Below are 21,070 nucleotides of genomic sequence, written 5' to 3' on the forward strand. Positions count from 1 at the left end.
GGAAATGTTCCAATTAGGCAAGATCATTTATTTAAGAAGTTCACTTGAAACTAAGGGTTCCTAAATCAAACAAACAGAATGGCATACCTATTTTAATTGGTGTGCAGAGGGCTCCAAAAGACTTCAAGATTCCAAAACAGCTTCATTGAAAGATTCATTGCAAAAGGCTAATAAAAAATTAATGACACAAGAGGTATTGCACCTAAAGCCAAAGACTATAAGACTGATGTGACTCCTACTGTCCCCTCTACCCTTTTGCCTGTGTACTCACAGTCTACCAATCCTCTACCTAAAATGCCTTTCCCCTCTGAAGAGACTACAAGACCATAAACAAAAGTCTCCTGAGTTGGTGGCCTTACAGACACCCCCATATCTACCAAAAAAGGGGGACCCTCATAAGGTCCCCTCCCAGGGTTGATGGAACTCTGGAGGATTCCCCAGTAAACTGTTAGCAGTTACTCTCATAAACAGCCAAGGGGAAACTAAAATTAAAATTAATAAAAAGGCAAATTCTGGTAGATACTAGAACTACACTCTCTACTCTAAACCCCACTTGCTCAGGACTCTACCAATGAGATCCTAGAGAAACTGGCAGAAGCCGGTGAAGAGTAAGGATTCTTACCAGAGTCAGCCCTCCTGGATCACTAAGAGAGAGAGAAAGGTAAAATTTCACACTGTCCCTTTCTTTCCAAATCCAGACCCATTAGTTATTGATCCTTTCTATCCCAGGGACACCTATTGGCTTCTTAGTCTCATTTTGTGTCCTGAGAACTCAGCTTGGCAACCATCAGGTTGGGGGCCCCCAAAATATGGCCAGACTGAAAGGTGGATTAGATTCCCTTTGTAGCTAGATATGGCCAAAACATGTGAGTTCACATCATAAAAATGAAGCAACTAGATTAAATAATCTTAAAATTCCCTTCATTTCTAAAATTATTTAATTAGATGACTTTGAGTGACTTCTCATAGTCCAATTATTAAGATAAACCCAGAAGCCTAAACTGTGAATTGGACAGAAACTCCAGTTCAAACAAGCTTAAGAAGAAAAAAAAAAATATTGATTCACTTAATTGAGAAGGCTAGAAATAATCCTGGCTCCATACATGATTGGATTCAGAGATCCAATGATGTCATCAGAACTTGGTTTCTTTCCAGCTCTTGGCTCTTTTCCACAGAGCTGGCTTCTTTCTCTGGCTTCACAGTATGGCCCCTGATAGCTCCAGGATCATAATCTCCTAGGATGATCTCCTACTGGATTATTTTTGCTGACACATACAACCCTGAATCACTGAGGACTAAGGCTCATACTTAGCCCTGACTGAATTGTGAATTTCTCCCCCACCGCAAATTTTCTGTTATTTTCATATGAGTACATTTTAACTAATACAGATTTTGATACCAGGAAATGAGGCACTGCAGAAAACATACAGGTTTAACAGAAGATGAAGGATACAGAACAGAGAAGACCCTAGTATTTCCTCTACTATTTCTTTCTGGAAATCTTAAACTTGATTTTTAATATTCATTTCTTTTATGCTAAAACTCAATGTGCCTACTAAGGCTATAGCAATTGGGGACTTGATAAGAATGTGCTTAGAGTGTTTTTTTTTTAACATTTTTTTTTATTCAAACAGAAAGTCACAAAAATTATAATCATCCTCATTAGTTCACTCAGTCCCATGTCATTAATTTTTTTTATCTTGATCTTTTGTTAGCACTTTTATGAATTCATCAGTTTTCCATTAGAGTTCTGAAAATGCTTGCTCATTCAGTTCAGCAGTATACTCAGTTACCAGAAATCTGTACTTGTCAGAATGTTTTCCATGAATTCCTTGAAGATAAAACCCTTTTATAGGAACATATTTGCAAAAGCATCAGAGTACACCCACAACTGTCTGTAAAAGACAGAAGACTTTAAAATGACCATGGTAAGTCAGAAAGAGAAAGACAGATACTGTATGCTAACACATATATATGGAATCTATGAAAAAAAAATGTCATGAAGAACCTAGGGGTAAGATGGGAATAAAGACACAGACGTACTAGAGAATGGACTTGAGGATATGGGGAGGAGGAAGGGTAAGCTGTGACAAAGTGAGAGAGTGGCATGGACATATATACACTACCAAACGTAAAACAGATAGCTAGCGGGAAGAAGCCACATAGAACAGGGAGATCAGCTCGGTGCTTTGTGACCACCTGGATGGGTGGGATAGGGAGGGTGGGAGGGAGGGAGATGCAAGAGGGAGGAGATATGGGAACATATGTATATGTATAACTGATTCACTTTGTTATAAAGCAGAAACAAAGATACCATTGTAAAGCAATTATACTCCAATAAAGATGTTTAAAAAAAAAATGACCATGGTTAAAGATTTGATGAAAGTTCACAATAATGCAATTGACAAGGAAATTAAGTTATTTCTGAAATATACATTTTAAAGTAATAACTAGAATCATGACTTCTAACATTACACCAGAACATATAAGATATTTACGAATTTCATGTAATGTCTGAAGCATTTATATTAACATATTTTCATACAAAAAACCCAAAGAAAGTTTATTAGCTTTTGTTTTATTTATACAGCAGGTTCTTATTAGTCATCAATTTTATACACATCAGTGTATATATGTCAATCCCAATCGCCCAATTCAGCACACCATCACCACCACCCACCACTTTCCCCCCTTGGAGTCAATACGTTTGTTCTCTACATCTGTGTCTCAACTTCTGCCCTGCAAACCGGCTCATCTGTACAATTTTTCTAGGTTCCACATACATGCATTAATATATAATATTTGTTTTTCCCTCTCTGACTTACTTCACTCTGTATGACAGTCTCTACATCCATCCACGTCTCAACAAATGACTCAATTTTGTTCCTTTTATGGCTGAGTAATATTCCATTGTATATATGTACCACGACTTCTTTATCCATTCGTCTGTAAGCAGGCACTTAGGTTGCTTCCATGACCTGGCTATTGTAAATAGTGCTGCAATGAACATTGGGGTGCATGTGTCTCTTTGAATTATGGTTTTCTCTGGGTAAATGCCCAGGAGTGGGATTGCTGGATCATACGGTAATTCTATTTTTACTTTTTTAAGGAAACTCCATACTGTTCTCTATAGTGGCTGTACCAATTTACATTCCCACCAACAGTGCAAGAGGGTTCCCTTTTCTTCACACCCTTTCCAGCATTTCTTGTTTGTAGATTTTCTGATGATGCCCATTCTAACAGGTGTGAGGTGATATCTCATTGTAGTTTTGATTTGCATTTCTCTAATAATTAGTGATGTTGAGCAGCTTTTCATGTGCTTCTTGGCCATCTGTATATCTTCTTTGGAGAAATGTCTACTTAGGTCTTCTGCCCATTTTTGGACTGGGTTGTTTGTTTCTTTAATATTGAACTGCATGAGCTGCTTGTAAATTTTGGAGATTAATCTTCTGTCAGTTGCTTCATTTGCAAATATTTTCTGCCATTCTGAGGGTTGTCTTATCTTCTTGTTTATGGTTTCCTTTGCTGTGCAAAAGCTCTGAAGTTTCATTAGGTCCCATTTGTTTATTTTTGTTTTTATTTCCATTACTCTAGGAGATGGATCAAAAAAGATCTTGCTGTGATTTATGTCAAACAGTGTTCTTCCTATGTTTTCCTCTAAGAGTTTGATAGTGTCCAGTCTTACATTCAGGTCTCTAATCCATTCTGAGTTTATTTTTGTGTATGATGTTAGGGAGTGTTCTAATTTCATTCTTTTACATGTAGCTGTCCAGTTTTCCCAGCACCACTTACTAAAGAGACTGTATTTTCCCCATTGTATATCTTTGCCTCCTTTGTCATAGATTATTTGACCACAGGTGTGTGGGTTTATCTCTGGTCTTTCTATCTTGTTCCATCGACCTCTGTTTCTGTTTTTGTGCCAGTACCATATTGTCTTGATTACTGTAGCTTTGTAGTATAGTCTGAAGTCAGGGAGTCTGATTCCTCCAGCTCTGTTTTTTTCCCTCAAGACTGCTTTGGCTATTCGGGGTCTTTTGTGTCTCAAATTTTAAGATTATTTGTTCTAGTTCTGTAAAAAATGCCATTGGTAATTTGATAGGGATTGCATTTAACCTGTAGATTGCTTTGGGTAGTATAGTCATTTTCACAATATTGATTCTTTCAATCCAAGAACATGGTATATCTCTCCATCTGTTGGTATCATCTTTAATTTCTTTCACCAGTATCTTATAGTTTTCTGCATACAGGTCTTTTGTCTCCTTAGGTAGGTTTATTACTAGATATTTTATTCTATTTGTTGCAATGGTAAATGGGAATGTTTCCTTAATTTCTCTTTCAGATTTTTCATCATTAGTGTATAGGAATGCAAGAGATTTCTGTGCATTAATCTTGTATCCTGCTACTTTACCATACCAAATTCATTGATTAGCTCTAGTAGTTTTCTGGTGGCACTTTTAGGATTCTCTATGTGTAGTATCATGTCATCTGCAAACAGTGACAGTTTTACTTCTTTTCTGATTTGTATTCCTTTTATTTCTTTTTCTTTTCTGATTGACATGGCTAGGACTTCCAAAACTATGTTGAATAATAGTGGTGAGAGTGGACATCCTTGTCTAGTTCCTGATCTTAGAGGAAATGCTATCAGTTTTTCACCATTGAGAATGACGTTTGCTGTTGGTTTCTCGTATATGACCTTTACTATGTTGAGGTAGGTTCCCACTATGCCCACTTTCTGGAGAGATTTTACCATAAATGGTGTTGAATTTTGTCAAAAGCTTTTTCTGCATCTGTTGAGATGATCATGTGGTTCTTATTTTTCAATTTGTTATTACAGTGTATCACATTAATAGATTTGCATATATTGAAGAATCCTTGCTTTTCTGGGATAAATCCCACTTGATCATGGTGTTTGATCCTTTCAGTGTGTTGTTGGATTCTGTTTGCTAGTATTTTGTTGAGGATTTTTGTATCTATATTCATCAGTGATATTGGTCTGTAATTTTCTTTTTTTGTAGTATCCTTGTCTGGTTTTGGTATCAGGGTGATGGTGGCCTCATAGAATGAGTTTGGGAGTGTTCCTTCCTCTGCAAGTTTTTGGAAAAGTTTGAGAAGGATGGGTGTTAGCTCTTCTCTGAATGTTTGATAGAATTCACCTGTGAAGCCATCTGGTCCTGGACTTTTGTTTGTTGGAAGAGTTTTAATCACAGTTTCAATTTCATTACTTGTGATTGGTCTGTTCATATTTTCTATTTCTTCCTGGTTCAGTCTTGGAAGGTTATACCTTTCTAAGAATTTGTCCATTTCTTCCAGCTTTTCCATTTTATTGGCATAGAGTTGTTTGTAGTAGTCTCTTAGGATGCTTTGTATTTCTGTGGTGTCTGTTGTAACTTCTCCTTTTTCATTTCTAAGTTTATTGGTTTGAGTCCTCTCCCTGTTTTTCTTGATGAGTCTGGCTAATGGTTTATCAATTTTGTTTATCTTCTCAAAGAACCAGCTTTTAGTTTTATTGGCCTTTGCTATTGTTTCTTTGTTTCTATTTCATTTATTTCTGCTCTGATCTTTATGAGTTCTTTCCTTCTGCTAACTTTGGGTTTTGTTTGTTCTTCTTTCTCTAGTTCCTTTAGGTGTAAGGTTTGTTTGTTTACTTAAGATTTTTCTTGTTTCTTGAGGTAAGCTCGTATAGCTATAAACTTCCCTCTTAGAACTGCTTTTGCTGCATCCCATAGGTTTTGGATCCTTGTGGTTTTCATTGTCATTTGTCTCTAGGTATTTTTTGATTTCCTCTTTGATTTCATCAGTGATCTCTTGGTTATTTAGTAACATATTGTTTGGCTCCCATGTGTTTGTGTTTTTTATGTTTTTTTCCCTGTAATTCATTTCTAATCTCATAGCGGTGTGGTCAGAAAAGATGCTTGATATGATTTCAATTTTCTTAAATTTACTGAGGCTTGATTTGTGACCCAAGATGTGATCTATCCTGGAGAATGTTCCGTGCGCACTTGAGAAGAAAGTGTAATCTGCTGATTTTGGATGGCATGTCCTATAAATATCAATTAAATCTGATCTGTTGTGTCATTTAAAGCTTCTGTTTCCTTATTTATTTTCATTTTGGATGATCTGTCCATTGTTGTGAGGTGTTAAAGTCCCCCACTATTATTGTGTTCCTGTCAATTTCCTCTTTTATAGCTGTTAGCAGTTGCCTTACGTATTGAGGTGCTCCTATTTTGGGTGCATATATATTTATAATTGTTATATCTTCTTCTTGGATTGATCCCTTGATCATTATGTAGTCTTTTTCCTTGTCCCTTGTAACATTCTTTATTTTAAAGTCTATTTTATCTGATATGAGTATTGCTACGTCAACTTTCTTTTGATTTCCATTTGCATGGAATATCTTTTTCCATCTCCTCACTTTCAGTCTGTATGTGTCCCTAGGTCTGAAGTGGGTCTCTTGTAGACAGCATATATATGGGTCTTGTTTTTGTATCCATTCAGCAAGCCTGTGTCTCTTGCTTGGAGCATTTAATCCATTCACATTTAAGGTAATTATCAACATGTATGTTCCTATGACCATTTTCTTAATTGTTTTGTGTTTGTTTTTCTAGGTCCTTTTCTTCTCTTGTGTTTCCCACTTAGAGAAGTTCCTTTAGCATTTGTTGTAGAGCTGGTTTGGTGGTGCTGAATTCTATTAGCTTTTGGTTGTCTGTAAAGCTTTTGATTTCTCCATCGAATCTGAATGAGATCCTTGCCAGGTAGAGTAATCTTGGTTGTAGGTTCTTCCCTTTCATCACTTTAATTATATCATGACACTCCCTTCTGGCTTGTAGAGTTTCTGCTGAGAAATCAGCTGTTAACCTTATGGGAGTTCCCTTGTATGTTATTTGTCATTTTTCCCTTGCTGCTTTCAATAATTTTTCTTTTTCTTTAATTTTTGCCAATTTGATTACTATGTGTCTCGGCGTGTTTCTCCTTAGGTTTATCCTATATGTGACTCGCTGTGCTTCCTGGACTTTGGTGGCTATTTCCTTTCCCATGTTAGGGAAGTTTTCGACTATAATCTCGTCAAATATTTTCTCTGGTCCTTTCTCTCTCTCTTCTCCTTCTGGGACCCCTATAATGGGAATATTGTTGCATTTAATGTTGTCCCAGAGGTCTGTTAGGCTGTCTTCATTTCTTTTCATTCTTTTTTCTTTATTCTGTTCCGCAGCAGTGAATTCCACCATTCTGTCTTCCATCTCACTTATCCGTTCTTCTGCCTCAGTTATTCTGCTATTGATTCCTTCTAGTGTATTTTTCATTTCAGTTTTTGTATTGTTCATGTTTGTTCTTTAATTCTTCTAGGTGTTAGTTCTTTAATTCTTCTAGGTCTTTGTTAAACATTTCTTGCATCTTCTCAATCTTTGCCTCCATTCTTTTTCCAAGGTCCTGGATCATGTTCACTATCATTATTCTGAATTCTTTTTCTGGACAGTTGCCTATCTCCACTTCATTTAGTTGTTTTTCTGGGGTTTTATCTTGTTCCTTCATCTGGTACATAGCCCTCTGCCTTTTCATCTTGTCTATCTTTCTGTGAATGTGGTTTTTGTTCCACAGGCTGCAGGATTGTAGTTCTTCTTGCTTCTACTCTCTGCCCTCTGGTGGAGGAGGCTATCTAAGAGGCTTGTGTAAGTTTCCTGATGGGAGGGACTGGTGGTGGGTAGAGCTGACTGTTGCTCTGGTGGGCAGAGCTCAGTAAAACTTTAATCTGCTTGACTGTAGATGGGTGGGGCTGGGTTTCCTCCCTGGTGGTTGTTTGGCCTGAGGCAACCCAACACTGGAGCCTACCTGGGCTCTTTGGTGGGGCTAATGACAGACTCTGGGAGGGCTCACGCCAAGAAGTACTTCCCAGAACTTCTGCTGCCAGTGTCCTTGTCCCCACGGTGAGCCAAAGCCACCCCCTGCCTCTGCAGGAGACCCTCCAACACTAGCAGGTAGGTCTGGTTCAGTCTCCCCTGGGGTCACTGCTCCTTCCCCTGGGTCCCAATGTGCACACTACTTTGTGTGTGCCCTCCAAGAGTGGAGTCTCTGTTTCCCCCAATCCCGTCAAAGTCTTGCAATCAAATCCCACTAGGCTTCAAAATATGATTCTCTAGGAATTCCTCCTCCTGTTGCCGGACCCCCAGGTTGGGAAGCCTGATGTGGGGCTCAGAACCTTCACTCCAGTGGGTGGGCTTCTGTGCTATAAGTATCCTCCAGTCTGTGAGTCACCCACCCAGCAGTTATAGGATTTGATTTTATTGTGATTGCACTGCTCCTACCATCTCATTGCAGCTTCTCCTTTGTCTTTGGATGTGGAGTATCTTTTTTGGTGAGTTCCAGTGTCTTCCTGTCGATGCTTGTCCAGCAGCTAGTTGTGATTCTGGTGTTCTTGCAAGAGGGAGTGAGAGCACATCCTTCTACTCTGCCATCTTGTTTCCTCCCTTCACAGATTCTTCGCTTACAGTGCTTCTAGTGACCTTCTTGAAGCCATTAATGAAGTCTTACAAAAAAGAGACAAACAGGCTGAATGTGGCCCACTGTAAACTTAGAGGGGAAAACATAGCTTCATTAAGAAGGGCAATTTCTATAATCCAAAATGATGGACTTTTGTACGTTAGAAAAGTTGAATTGTCTACCTTAGCAAATATTAATGCTGGTACGGATTGGAAGGTAGACGATTTGGAAGAATATAAGTTTGAGGTACCAGAAAAACATGAGATTCAGTCAAGTCCTATTAAGTATTCTCTTCCCGAAAAAGGATACAATATATTGATGTCCACCAACCCACGGCTATTGCTTCAAATCTCTTCCAGGGACAGGCCAAAATAGATCGAGGCCATTAAACTAAGATTCTAGGAAAGAGACTTGTTCCTAGGAGACCAAAGTCCCAAACTCGAAAGCCATGACTACATTAAAATCTCCTGGTATGGTAATGCACAGTGAAAATTACAAATACGTACGGACTGAGCTTGACCATAAAGAGCTATGACTTAAATCTTTTTTTTTTGAAGTTTTGAATTTTATTTTATTTGTTTTTTTATACAGTAGGTTCTTATTAGTTATTCATTTTACACATATTAGTGTATATATGTCAATCCCAATCTCCCAATTCATCACACCACCACCACCCCCCCCCCGCCACTTTCCCCCCTTGGTGTCCATACGTTTGTTCTCTACATCTGTGCCTCTATTTCTGCCCTGTAAATCAGTTCATCTGTACCATTTTTCTAGGTTCCACATATATGCGTTAATATACGATATTTGTTTTTCTCTTTCTGACTTACTTCACTTGTATGACAGTCTCTAGATCCATCCACATATGACTTAAATCTTAAATCCCTTTGACACACACCTACAGGGAGTGAGCTACTAAAGCTGTGTAACTCCAGAAAGGGCATCATAATATCCAATGTCTGTCTCATTTGAAAGACAATGGAGAAGAGTGATCCTAGGTGGCAGGACATGGGGTGATAGAGCAGGACTGACAAGTGAGTTTATTCTGGAAAGCAGAATTAGATGTGGTCACATGTAACACAAAAAGTCACTACACCACCAGGTCAGAAAACCTTCACTATTTCCAGCCACCAGATTATGGTTTACACTATGTTCCAGTGAGCAACTATACACTGCCCTTTTCCAAATAGAATTTTCATTGTGCTTATCCTGTTCTTTCTCCATGACTTTAAATATGTTGAAAGCAAATAATAACAGTGTATTAGACTTAATACAATGAAAAGCTACATCTAGGTGTGATGGGAGGAAAAGCAACTCAACCAGAGACTTGGAATCAAAACAGTGAAGATCCTGAGCTGTCCAATTTGAGGGAAGAATAAATGTATTTCATGCTGATGTGAGCATTTTAAGGGTGCATATTTATTTCAGAAGGAGCTAAGTTTGGATATTGAGTGGTTAAAGGGGAAGACTATATTCAACAGTTGGTTAAGTCCTAAACATCCATTCCAAACTTTCCGTATAATAGCAATAGAGTTTGAATACTGACTGCTGTTTCACGAATAGTTCCTGAATTGCTGAACCAATGAGGATAATCTCTTCTCCCTTGCTGGTGATTAGTTCAAAACCCAGGGTCAAGCCAATCAGTAAATTCCTCTTACATTAATGATTCATACAGGGATAAGGATGCAACCTAAACTGTCTCCATCAAAATGAACATAAGGATTTGTTAAATTGTTTCCATCAAAGTGAAGAAGGATTTATGTTAAATTTTTCGTGGAAACTTGAATAGGACGTCAATGAGATGAAACTAACACAGATGATAAAGTAGAAATAGGGAAAGCACATCAGTACTGATATCCTTGTTGAGCCCCAGAGTAACTAATCCTGGAGTTTGTGCTTCCTCTGGGTTTCCAGTTATACAAGACTTAAAACATCATTTTTTAAGTCAGATTTTTCTCTTACTTGCAGTCAAAACACCCTGGCTAATATGCTATCTCTATACTAATGACAACCTGTATCAGTTAGGAATTGCAGTCAGCTGCAAGGAACAGAAGTCTGAATGACAGTGGCTTAAACACAATAGAGGATTGGCTTTTCTCATGAAATATGACATCTGGAGATGGACAGTCCTGGTTGATACAGGATGACTATATTCCAGGCTTCTTCTATCATTTTGTTCAGCCTTCTTTAACATGTACTTGTCACCTTATTTTCAGAAATTAGCTGCATCAGTATTTCAATCAGGAAGGATGAAAAGAAAAGGCAAGCAACAAAAGATCAATGCTACCCTTTTAAATAGTTTTTCCCAAAGTATTTCAAAATTGCTACATACATTTTATTGGCCATAACTGTGTCATGTGACCATCCTATGTACAAGGGAAGCTGAGGAATAGCATTTCTATACCTGGACGTACTTCCACTACCAAAACAAATGAGAATCATATTCGTAAAGTTGAAGGGAAGATTGGCATTAGGTAGGCAAACTAGCCACCTCTGTTACGTTCTCAAATTTATGTCTCTAGCTCATACCTCCTCTCTGATCTCTCTCTCTTTTTTTTAATTAGAGTTATTTGAAGGTTGTGGGTTTTATTTTTTATTTATTTATTTATTTTTGCTGTGTTGGGTCTTCGTTTCTGTGCAAGGGCTTTCTCTAGTTGTGACAAGCTGGGGCCACTCTTCATCACAGTGTGTGGGCGTCTCTTGTTGCAGAGCACAGGCTCCAGACGCGCAGGCTCAGTAGTTGTGGCTCACGGTCCTAGTTGCTCCACGGCATGCGGGATCCTCCCAGACCAGGGCTCGAACCCATGTCCCCTGCATTAGCAGACAGATTCTCAACCACTGCGCCACCAGGGAAGCCCCTTTCTCATCTCTTGACTCACATATCAAATATGTTTTTTAAACTCTCCACACTTGTAGATTATAGACACCTCAAACTAAATATGTATAAAACAAAGCTATGATCTTACATGCAATCTGTACCTCCATGATGGTTAACTTTGTGTGTCAACTAGACTGGGCAATAGAGTACCCAGATATTTGGTCAAACGTTATTCTGGGTGTGTCTGTGAGAGTATTTTTGGATGAGATTAACATTTGAATTGGTAGACTGAATAAAGCAGATTGCCCTCCCTAGTGTGAGTAGGCCTTGTCCAATCAATTGAAGATCTGAATAGAACAAAAAGTCTGAGTAAGAAGGAACTCCTCCTGCCTGATGCTTGAGCCGGGACATCTGTCTTCTCCTGCCCTCAGACTGGAACTTACACTATCAGCTCTCCTGGTCCTCAGGCCTCAGACTTGGGTGGAACTTACACCACTCATGGCTCTCCTGGGTCTCCAGCTTTCTGACTGGAGAACTTGGCACTTCCCAGCCTCCATAGTTGAATAAGTCTTACAAAATATCTGTCTGTCTCAGTCTCTCTGTCTAGATAGATAAATAGATAGATAAATAGATTATCATAGATAGATAGATATAGATAAATAGATAGATAGATTTATATAGAAAGACATAGATACATAGCTCTCTGCTTCTCTGAAGAACTCGCCTCAAGTCATCCCCATCTCAGTGAACGGCACCACCACTTAGTCACTGAATGACCCTACCAATTACAAAAGTGTACCTACATACCTGCACAACCTTCAACATGATTTTTCATTCAACTGTTACTCACCCTTTCCAATGTATTGAACTCATCACCACATTGATTCAGTACTTCCTTCCAGTGTATTTCAAATCAGTCAACTTCTCTCCATCTCTAATGCCACCATTTTAGTCAAGTCACTGGACTCCCAAAATTCTAACTGGTTGCCCTGCTTTCACTTAGTCCTTTCTGATACAATTTACAGGTAGCTTTGAATGATATTTTGAAACCAGAAATCAGATATCACTCTCCTGTTCAAAACCCTCCAACGGCTTACCATTAAACTTCATCTTACCATGGTCAACAGGGTCTCATGAAGTGGTTCACCTCTACGTCTCCAACTTCGTCACACTCCCTCCTTGCTCCCTTTCAGCCACGTTGTCCTCTTCTCTGCTTTTCAGATATACCAGTTTTGCTCTATGTGGAACGATCTATCTCCAGCTTTTCATGTGGCTAGTTTATTCTCATCATTTAAATCTCCTCCGATTAGTTTTTCCCATTCTCTCCAGGCAGTCTTTCAACATTTAATCAAATAGCCCTTCATAACAGCTAATCATCTATAATCCCAATCTGTAATTATTTTTCTTTTACTGTGTCTTATCCCCTAAATAGTATATATGCTCCATCAAGACAACAAACTAGTCTCTGTAGTTAATATTTCTAAGTCTAAGCACAATGCTATTTCTTAGCCAATACTCAAAGAATTTACTGAGTGATTTCATTTATTCATTCAACAAATATTTGTTGAGGTCTTAGAAGAAAGTGTTCCAGGCACTGGGGCTGCAATAGTAAGTGAAAGGGCCAGAGTCATTGCCTTCATGGAGTTTACCCTCTAGGGGGAAAAGACAGAGACTAAACAAATGTGTCAGAAGGAGAATTTTTTTATGAAGTGTCCACTGGTTATTTGTTCAGAATCTTTTCTCTTTCTCAGGACTTAAACAAAGACTAGATGCCAAGAAAATACTGGGAAGTTTGGCACATTCTATTCCTTCCCAAAAAGGCCTTAGAATTTGTGAATGCTGTCATAAATACTGGGAAATCAACCAAAGTATCAGTTACTCTGACATATATACAAGAGGTTAATACCTTCAAGGGACCCCTGGGAGGTGGGTGTAGGAGGATAGCAAATAATTGTTGACTGAGATAATGATCAGATAGACAAATATGCCATAGTCAAACTCATTGTGAAGATTCACAATCTTAATTATTCCAAGGCCAAAAAGGTCAGCAAGACGGAATGTGATGTACTGATTACAAATGTCAAAATGCTGAATCAAAGGGAAGCTGAAGTTGTGTTGAGAAGAGAAAAAAAGAATAAATGGGATACCAGATTATATTACTCCTTGTCAGCAAAGCTCATGATAGGCCTGACTGCCAGCTGTGGGAACACTATCAAGGAATGGTATGCCATCCCAAACCATCAGTCTTCCTCTTGCCAAGGCTCCTGTTAACACACAGCTGGGCATCTCTTGGCAAAGAGGTTGATGTGCTCTCTCAATTTATTAACAATTGCTTCGTTTTTTGTTGATATCAAGAACCAAATAATTCTAACATTTCTCATAGTTGATGAAATCAATTGCTAAATTCAGACCTTGGAGATTATTTTGCCAATAATTCTTGCCCAGATTCAAGATAACATCATTTCCAATGTGTCTGTTCACAAGCTTTAATGAGGCCTGTGAGTCACACATTTCAGCTGCAGAGAGTTAACATGCTCTGAGAGGTTCAACTTGCTTCTGAGTGAGTAGAAGCCAAAGGCAAATGGAGGAAAATCTAAGCAAATGTTACAAGTAAACAGCAACAATAAGGATAGTAATGTTTTAAAAACTAACATTTATTAAGCCAGGCACTTTACTAAGCACTTCATTATGCATTATCCCAGTGAGTCCTAACAGCAGTCTTGTGAAATAAGTACAATTATTTTCCCTATTTTACAAAAACAGGAAACAGGTAAGGAGGAGACAGACATCAGAAGTGTGTACCTATTGTTGTTTTGGAGAAGACAAGAAGACAAAATGGGAGGAAAAAAAGGAAAAGGAGCAGGATAGCAGTGGATTGACGGCCTTTGGTTTTACTCAATTCACTGGACCAGTATAGAGTTCAAATTGATCATAAAGAGAAAAGCAGTCAGTTTCCTTAAGATATCACAGAAAGTGGTTTGCTGTGCCTAGTAACCACACTTCTTGTTAGTCCGTCTCAATCAACATTTACAAGAGTAGAATATTTCATCATCACTGCAATGTTTCTCTTAACCTAACCATGAATACATTGAACCCCCATGAATACAAGCCAATCCCCAGAGAAGTTGTACATATCCCCCTGGGACCTATGGGGCTCTTAGAGGCTGGGAATGCATCCTATCCATTTCTCGATCCCCAACAGTTTACATGAGCCTGACACATAGCAAGTAACTACTAAATGATTATTGAGAGAACAAGTTCACAATTCCATTAGCTCCCACAAGTAAAAAAGGTTGCATATTTAGTAAGACTATAGACCCTACAATTGGGGCAGAATGGCAAATAGATTTCAACTCAGAAGCCACCACCAAGAGAAAGGTAGTAGCTGCCTATCCTGCTGTGTTGAGTAGGATTCTGACTGCATAAGGCTTTAGTATAGAAAGGATCCTTTGACAAGTTCTTTTTTCTTATTCTTAATTAACTTAATTTTTTAGCTTTACTGAAGTATAACTGACAAATAAAATTGTAATATTTTACAATTTTAAAGCATACACTGTGGTGATTTGATATACATATATATTGTGAAAGGATTTCCCCCATCAAGTTAATTAACACATCCATCAAACTCACACTTTTTTTTTTTTTGGTGAGAAATATTTTTCTACTCCCTTTACAAATTTCAGTTATACAATCCAGTGTCATAAACTAGTTACCATGTTATATATTATTATTACCATGTTATTATATTTTGACTCTATTTATCTTATAACTGAAAGTTTGTATCTTTTTACCAGCCTCTTCCTATTTCCCCCAGCCACTGGCACCCAACCCCTGGATACCACATTTTTACTCTGTTTCTGTGAGTTTGAATTTTTTTTTTAATGTTCCACATGAAAGTGATACCGTACAGGATTTGTCTTTCTCTGTTTAGCTTATTTCACTTAGCATAATGAACTCCAGGTTTATCCATGTGTTGCAAATATCAGGATTTCCTTATTCTTAAAGGCTGAATAATATTCCATCATGTATATATCATATATATGATAACATTTTCTTTATCTGCTCATCTATCATTAGATATTTAAATTGTTTCCATACCTTGACCGTTGTGAATAATGTTGCAAGGAACATGGGAGTACTGATATCTCTTTGAGTTAATGGTTTTGTTTGCTTTGGATATATACCCAGAAGTGGGATTGCTGGATCATATGGCTTCTCATTTTTAATTTCTTAAGAAACCTCCATATTGTTTTCCATAGTGGCTGTACCAGTTGACATTCCCAAGAACAGTGTAGAATACTGTCCTTTTCTCCACATCCTCGCTAGCATTTGTTATCTCGTCTTTTTTATAATAGCCATCCTAACAGATGTAAGGTGATATCTCATTGTGGTTTTGATTTGCATTACCCTGATATTAAGTAGTGTTGAGCATCTTTTCATGCACCTGTTGGTCATTTGTATGTCTTCTTTTGAAAGATGTCTTTCCAGATCATTTTCCCAATTTTTAATTGGGTTATTTGTTTTGGTTTGGATGTTTGTTTTTGCTGAGGTATCTGAGTTTATTACATATTTTGGATATTAACCCCTTATTATATATATAGTTTTCAAATATTTTCTCCCACTCTATAGACTGCCTTTTCATTTTGGGTTCCTTTGCTGTGCAGAATCTTTTTAGTTTGATGCAGTTCCATTTACTTTTGGTTTTGTTGCCTTTGCTTCTGACCAAATCCTCAAAATTACTGTCAAGAGCAATGTCAATGAACTTACCTGCTATGTTTTTTCCTAGGACTTTTACAGTTTCCAGTCTTAAATTCAAGTCTTTAATACATTTTGAGTTGATGTTTGTATATATGATAAGATAGGGGTCCAGTTTTCCCAGCACCATTTATTGAAGAGACTATCCTTTCCCCCACTGTATATTCTTGAATACTTTGGCAAAAATTAATCGACCATATATGCATGAGTTTATTTCTGTACTCTCTATTCTGTTCCACTGACCTGTGTCTATGACAGTACCATACTGTTTTCATGACTATACCATTGTAATATAGTTTGAAATCAAGAAGTGTTATGCCTCAGGCTCCATACCAAGACTAAATCACCCCTGCATCCCTCAGCTGAGTTTTCTCCCCAGTTGTTGCTGCCCCAGATCCAGTGCCACACTGTGACACAGAGTGAAAGGGGTTGTAGTATTGACTTAGTTCAGGCTGGGGTGCATGCCAAAGCAGTTGTGGGAAACCCAGTAGCTGCTAGAGAAAACCTCTCTCCACCCTCTCCGTGATGCCTCAGGGGCAAGCCAGTGGGTGAAAGCTCCTCACAAGCAGAGTCTAGGGTTCCCACAGTCCTCCTGTTAGTCCCAGAGGCCCTCTGACCAGCCAAAGGGGCTTGCTTCCCCTGTGTGGGAGCCCAAGACTGGGGTGCCCAGTCTGTGGCTCTCACCACTCACCTTCCAGGGTGGGTCTCTACCCATGTATTCTCCTTTTATCTCTTAGTCCCCTCCCAGGGGCACAGGTCCTGACTCAACTGCTTTTCTTCCCTTCATACCCAATTATGTATGGATCTTTCTTACAGCCTTGGTTATACAGGAGTCTTTCTGCTAGTTTCCAGTTAGTTTTCAGTGAGAATTTTCCACACGTAGATGTATTTTTGATGTGTGCATGGGGGGAGGTGAGCTCCATGTCCTCTTACTCCACCATCTTGATCAACCTCTTCTCCTTTTTCATTTCTACTTTTATTTATTTGTATCCTCTCTTTTTTTATTACTTAGTCTAGCTAAAGGTTTGTCAATTTTGTTTACTTTTCAAAAAACCAGCTCTTAGTTTTGTTGATATTTTCTATTGTCTTTCTTGTCTCTATTTCATTTATTTTCACTCGATTTTTGTTATTTCCTTCATTTTATTAACTTTAGGCTTAGTCTGTTACTTTTATAGTTCCTTGAGATACAAAGTTAGATCATATCTGATAACCTTCTTTTTTCTTAATGTAGATGTTCATCACTCTAAAATTTCCTCTAAGAACTGCTTTTGCTGAATCCGATAAGTTTGGGTAAAACAATTCATTTCTTAAATGGGCAAAATACTTCAACAGACAGTTCACTAAAGATAACAAATAGTTAGCAAAAAAAGTACAGGAAGGGCTTCCCTGGTGGCGCAGTGGTTGAGACTCCGCCTGCCGATGCAGGGAACACGGGTTCGTGCCCCGATCCAGGAAGATCCCACATGCCATGGAGCGGCTGGGCCCGTGAGCCATGGCCGCTGAGCCTGCGCGTCCGGAGCCTGTGCTCCACAACGGGAGAGGCCGCAGCGGTGAGAGGCCTGCATACCGCCAAAAAAAAAAAAAAAAAAAAAAAGTACAGGAAAAGATGCTCAACATCATTAATTATTAGGAAAAGCAAATTAAAATCACAATGTGATACCACAATATACCTCTTAGAATATCTAAGATTTAAAGATTGACCATACCAAGTGTTGTGGAGAATATGGAGAAACTGAAACCTCATACACTGAATGTAAAATGGTAGAACCACTTTTGAAAACAGTTTGCCAATTTTCTTAAAATGTTAAACATTATATTTGACACCTAAAGTACAAGCAAACAAAGGGAAAAAATAGATAAATGGGACTCCACCAAAATAAAAAAAACTTTTCTTCTTCAAAAGGATACTATCAGGAAAGTAAAAAGACAACCCCGGGTTTGGAGAAAATGTTTAAAAATCATATACCTGATAAGGGTCTAGTTTCTAGAGTATATAAAGAACCCTTCCAATTCAAAAATGAAAAGAGAAATAAACCAATTTTAAGATGAGTAATGAATATGAATGGATATTTCTCCAAAGAAAATACACAAATGGCCACCTGAAAATGTGCTCAACATCATTACTTATTAGGGAAATACAAATCAAAACCATAATGAGATACCATTTCACACTCACTAGGATGACTATAATCAAAGAGACAGATATAACATGTCTTGGTAAGGATACAGAGAAACTGGAACATCCCCCCCCATACATTGCTGGTCAGGATGTAAAATGGTGTAGCTACTATAAAAAAGAGTTTGGCAGTTCCTCAAAAAGTTAAACAGAGTTATCATATGGCTCAGTAATTCTACTGCTGGTTATAGTCTCCTGACAATTAAAATATATATATTCGCACGAAGACTCGTATAACAATGCTCAGAGCAGCATTATTCATAATAGCTAAGAAGTGGAAATAACCCCAAGGCCCATCAAGCAATGAACAGATAAACAAAATATGGTGTATCCTCACACTGAAATATAAGTCAGCCATAAAAGGAATGAGATCTGGTACATGCTACAATATGGATGAACCTTTAAAAAATTATGCTAAGTGAAAGAACCCAGAAACAGAAGACCATGTATTTTTACAATTATACTTACATAAACTGCACAGAATAGGCAAAACCACAGAGACAGAAAGTAGACTAGTAGCTTCCAGGGGCTAGAGGCAGGGGGTGGGGGGAATGGAAAGTGACTATTAATGGGTACAAGGGTTTTTTGAGGGGAATTGATTAAAACATTATAGAATTAGATAGTGGTGATGGTTGCACAACCTTGTGAATATGCTAAAAATGAGTGAATTATATACTTTTTAAAGATGTATTTTATGGTATATGAAACAAATCTCAACTAAAAATTACTCATATCCCTTACCTTATGGTCCAGCATTCCGCTCCTAAGTATTTACTCAAAAGAAATGAAACATATGTCCACACAAACACATGTAGACAAATATACAAAGCAGCTTTATTTCCAGTTGTGAAAAGCTGGAAACAATCCAAATGTCTACCAACAGGAGAATGCTCATCATACTGTGGTATATGCATACTGTGGAATGCTGCTCAGCAATAAAAAGTTACAAACAACATGGATCAATCTCAAACTAAATATGGTGCACAGAAGAAGCCAAACAAAAAAAGAGTACATAGTGGGTGATTCCACTTATATAAAATTCTAGGAAATGCCGACTCATGTATACTGACCAAAAGCAGATCAGGTGTTGCTTGTGAATGAAAGCAGGATTGCAAAGAACACAAAACAAATTTTTGAAGAGGATCAGTGTGTTCATTATCTTGATTATGGTGGGAGTTTCACAGGTAGGTTGATATACCAAATCATCAAACTGTGTAGTATAATGCAAATGGTTTATTATATGCCTATTCTACCTCAAAAGCTGTTTCTTAAAAATAAGAAAAAATTGCCAAGAAATGTTTCCTACACTATGCTCTTTCTATTTCCCTTTGGCTTTGGAGGACATCAGACAAAAGACATGACCCTGTTCTAATGTGGCTGGTGCCTGGTGACTCTCCAAGAAATATTGGTAGAAACACTAAAGGCACGGCACCTCAGTATCAAACTTTACCCCACAGAGCTATAAGAAGAGCCTAATGGCATAGAGCAATAGTACCGATGCTAAACGGAATTGTTCCAAGAGATGCTCTGTCTGGGTACTTTGCTTTGTCCCCTGCTTGACGTCATTGTTTCTCATCATCTTCTCGGTTCCTAATTTACTCCAAACCCAGAAAAACATATGAATCTCAACTAAGTATCAGTTCCTTCATGAGATATGAGGAAAGTCAAAATTTAAGAGTCATAAAATCAGGACTGTCTAACGTTATCACACTATATAGCTCCCTTGATTGCCACCTAATGTGTTAAAAGAAAATCAGGAGATCTACATCTCATACCAATTTGCAGTGCATTTCCAAAATGGCATATGCTGTGTCACTCCGACACCTAAAAGAAGGAATGAGGGGAATGTGCCACAGAGAAGGACCTGCACAGAGTTAGGTTTGCTGAGTCAGGGGCCGTTGAACAGCAAGTCCTGGGTCCTGTCTGTACAAACCACAGGGATTTGGGGTTAGCTTGGAGGCATTTTACAGTAACCAAGTACCTGCTTCTTTAAAACCTGTTCATTACTGTGCTTTTTTCCTATGCTATACAGCATAATGAGCCTGAAAGTCAGTGCTGGAACCTGGAGGAGCACGGGAGCTGTACAGAAATGTTGAAATTAGGATTCTTCAGAAGGAGCTGAAAAAGGATGGTAGCCCTCCCCCCCACTCCCTTTTTCAAAGGAAAGCTCATGAAAAGGTTACTTTCCTTGTGATTAAGAGTCTACACAATTAAAATTTTTAAGTGGCTGATTGAGGGATAATGTAGCAGATTTTATTCAGCCTCAGATACCTCAAGGGAAATTCAGCTTTCCTTTATTACTTTTACTGCCCGCACACATTTTCCCTTAGAAATAAAAATTAAACCTTTGTACAACTGCTTCCAAATGCATTTTCTCTTTACTCTAATAATGGTTTTCAAGAAACATCTGTAGCAAATTAAAACGTTCCTTTTTAAAAAAATGCATAGAGTTATCAAGAAACTGATGAATATATGAATATAAGTGAGGATAAATAAATACCTGCTGCTAACCGTCCATCTTCTAAGTATCAAGGAGTGCGTACCCCTCTTTACTGTTTGTTTACCTTTCAGGTGAATACCATAGTCAAAAACATTCAAGAATATATAGAGGTATGGGAGTATGGAAATCTCAAAAATGTTTATTCTTTCTCTTTTTCACACTCTCACAGTTCCTTACAGTGATACAGATCATCAGAAATTAATATTATTTGCTAATAACAATTTACAATAACCAGGACATGGAAGCAACTTAAATGTCCATCAACAGATGAATGGATAAAGAAGATGTGATATATATACACAATGGAATACTACTCAGCCATAAAAAAGTATGAAATAATGCCATTTGC

This window comes from Grampus griseus (genome assembly GCF_964374135.1).
Source record: "Grampus griseus genome assembly, chromosome: 3".
In the NCBI taxonomy this organism is placed as follows: Eukaryota; Metazoa; Chordata; class Mammalia; order Artiodactyla; family Delphinidae; genus Grampus; species Grampus griseus.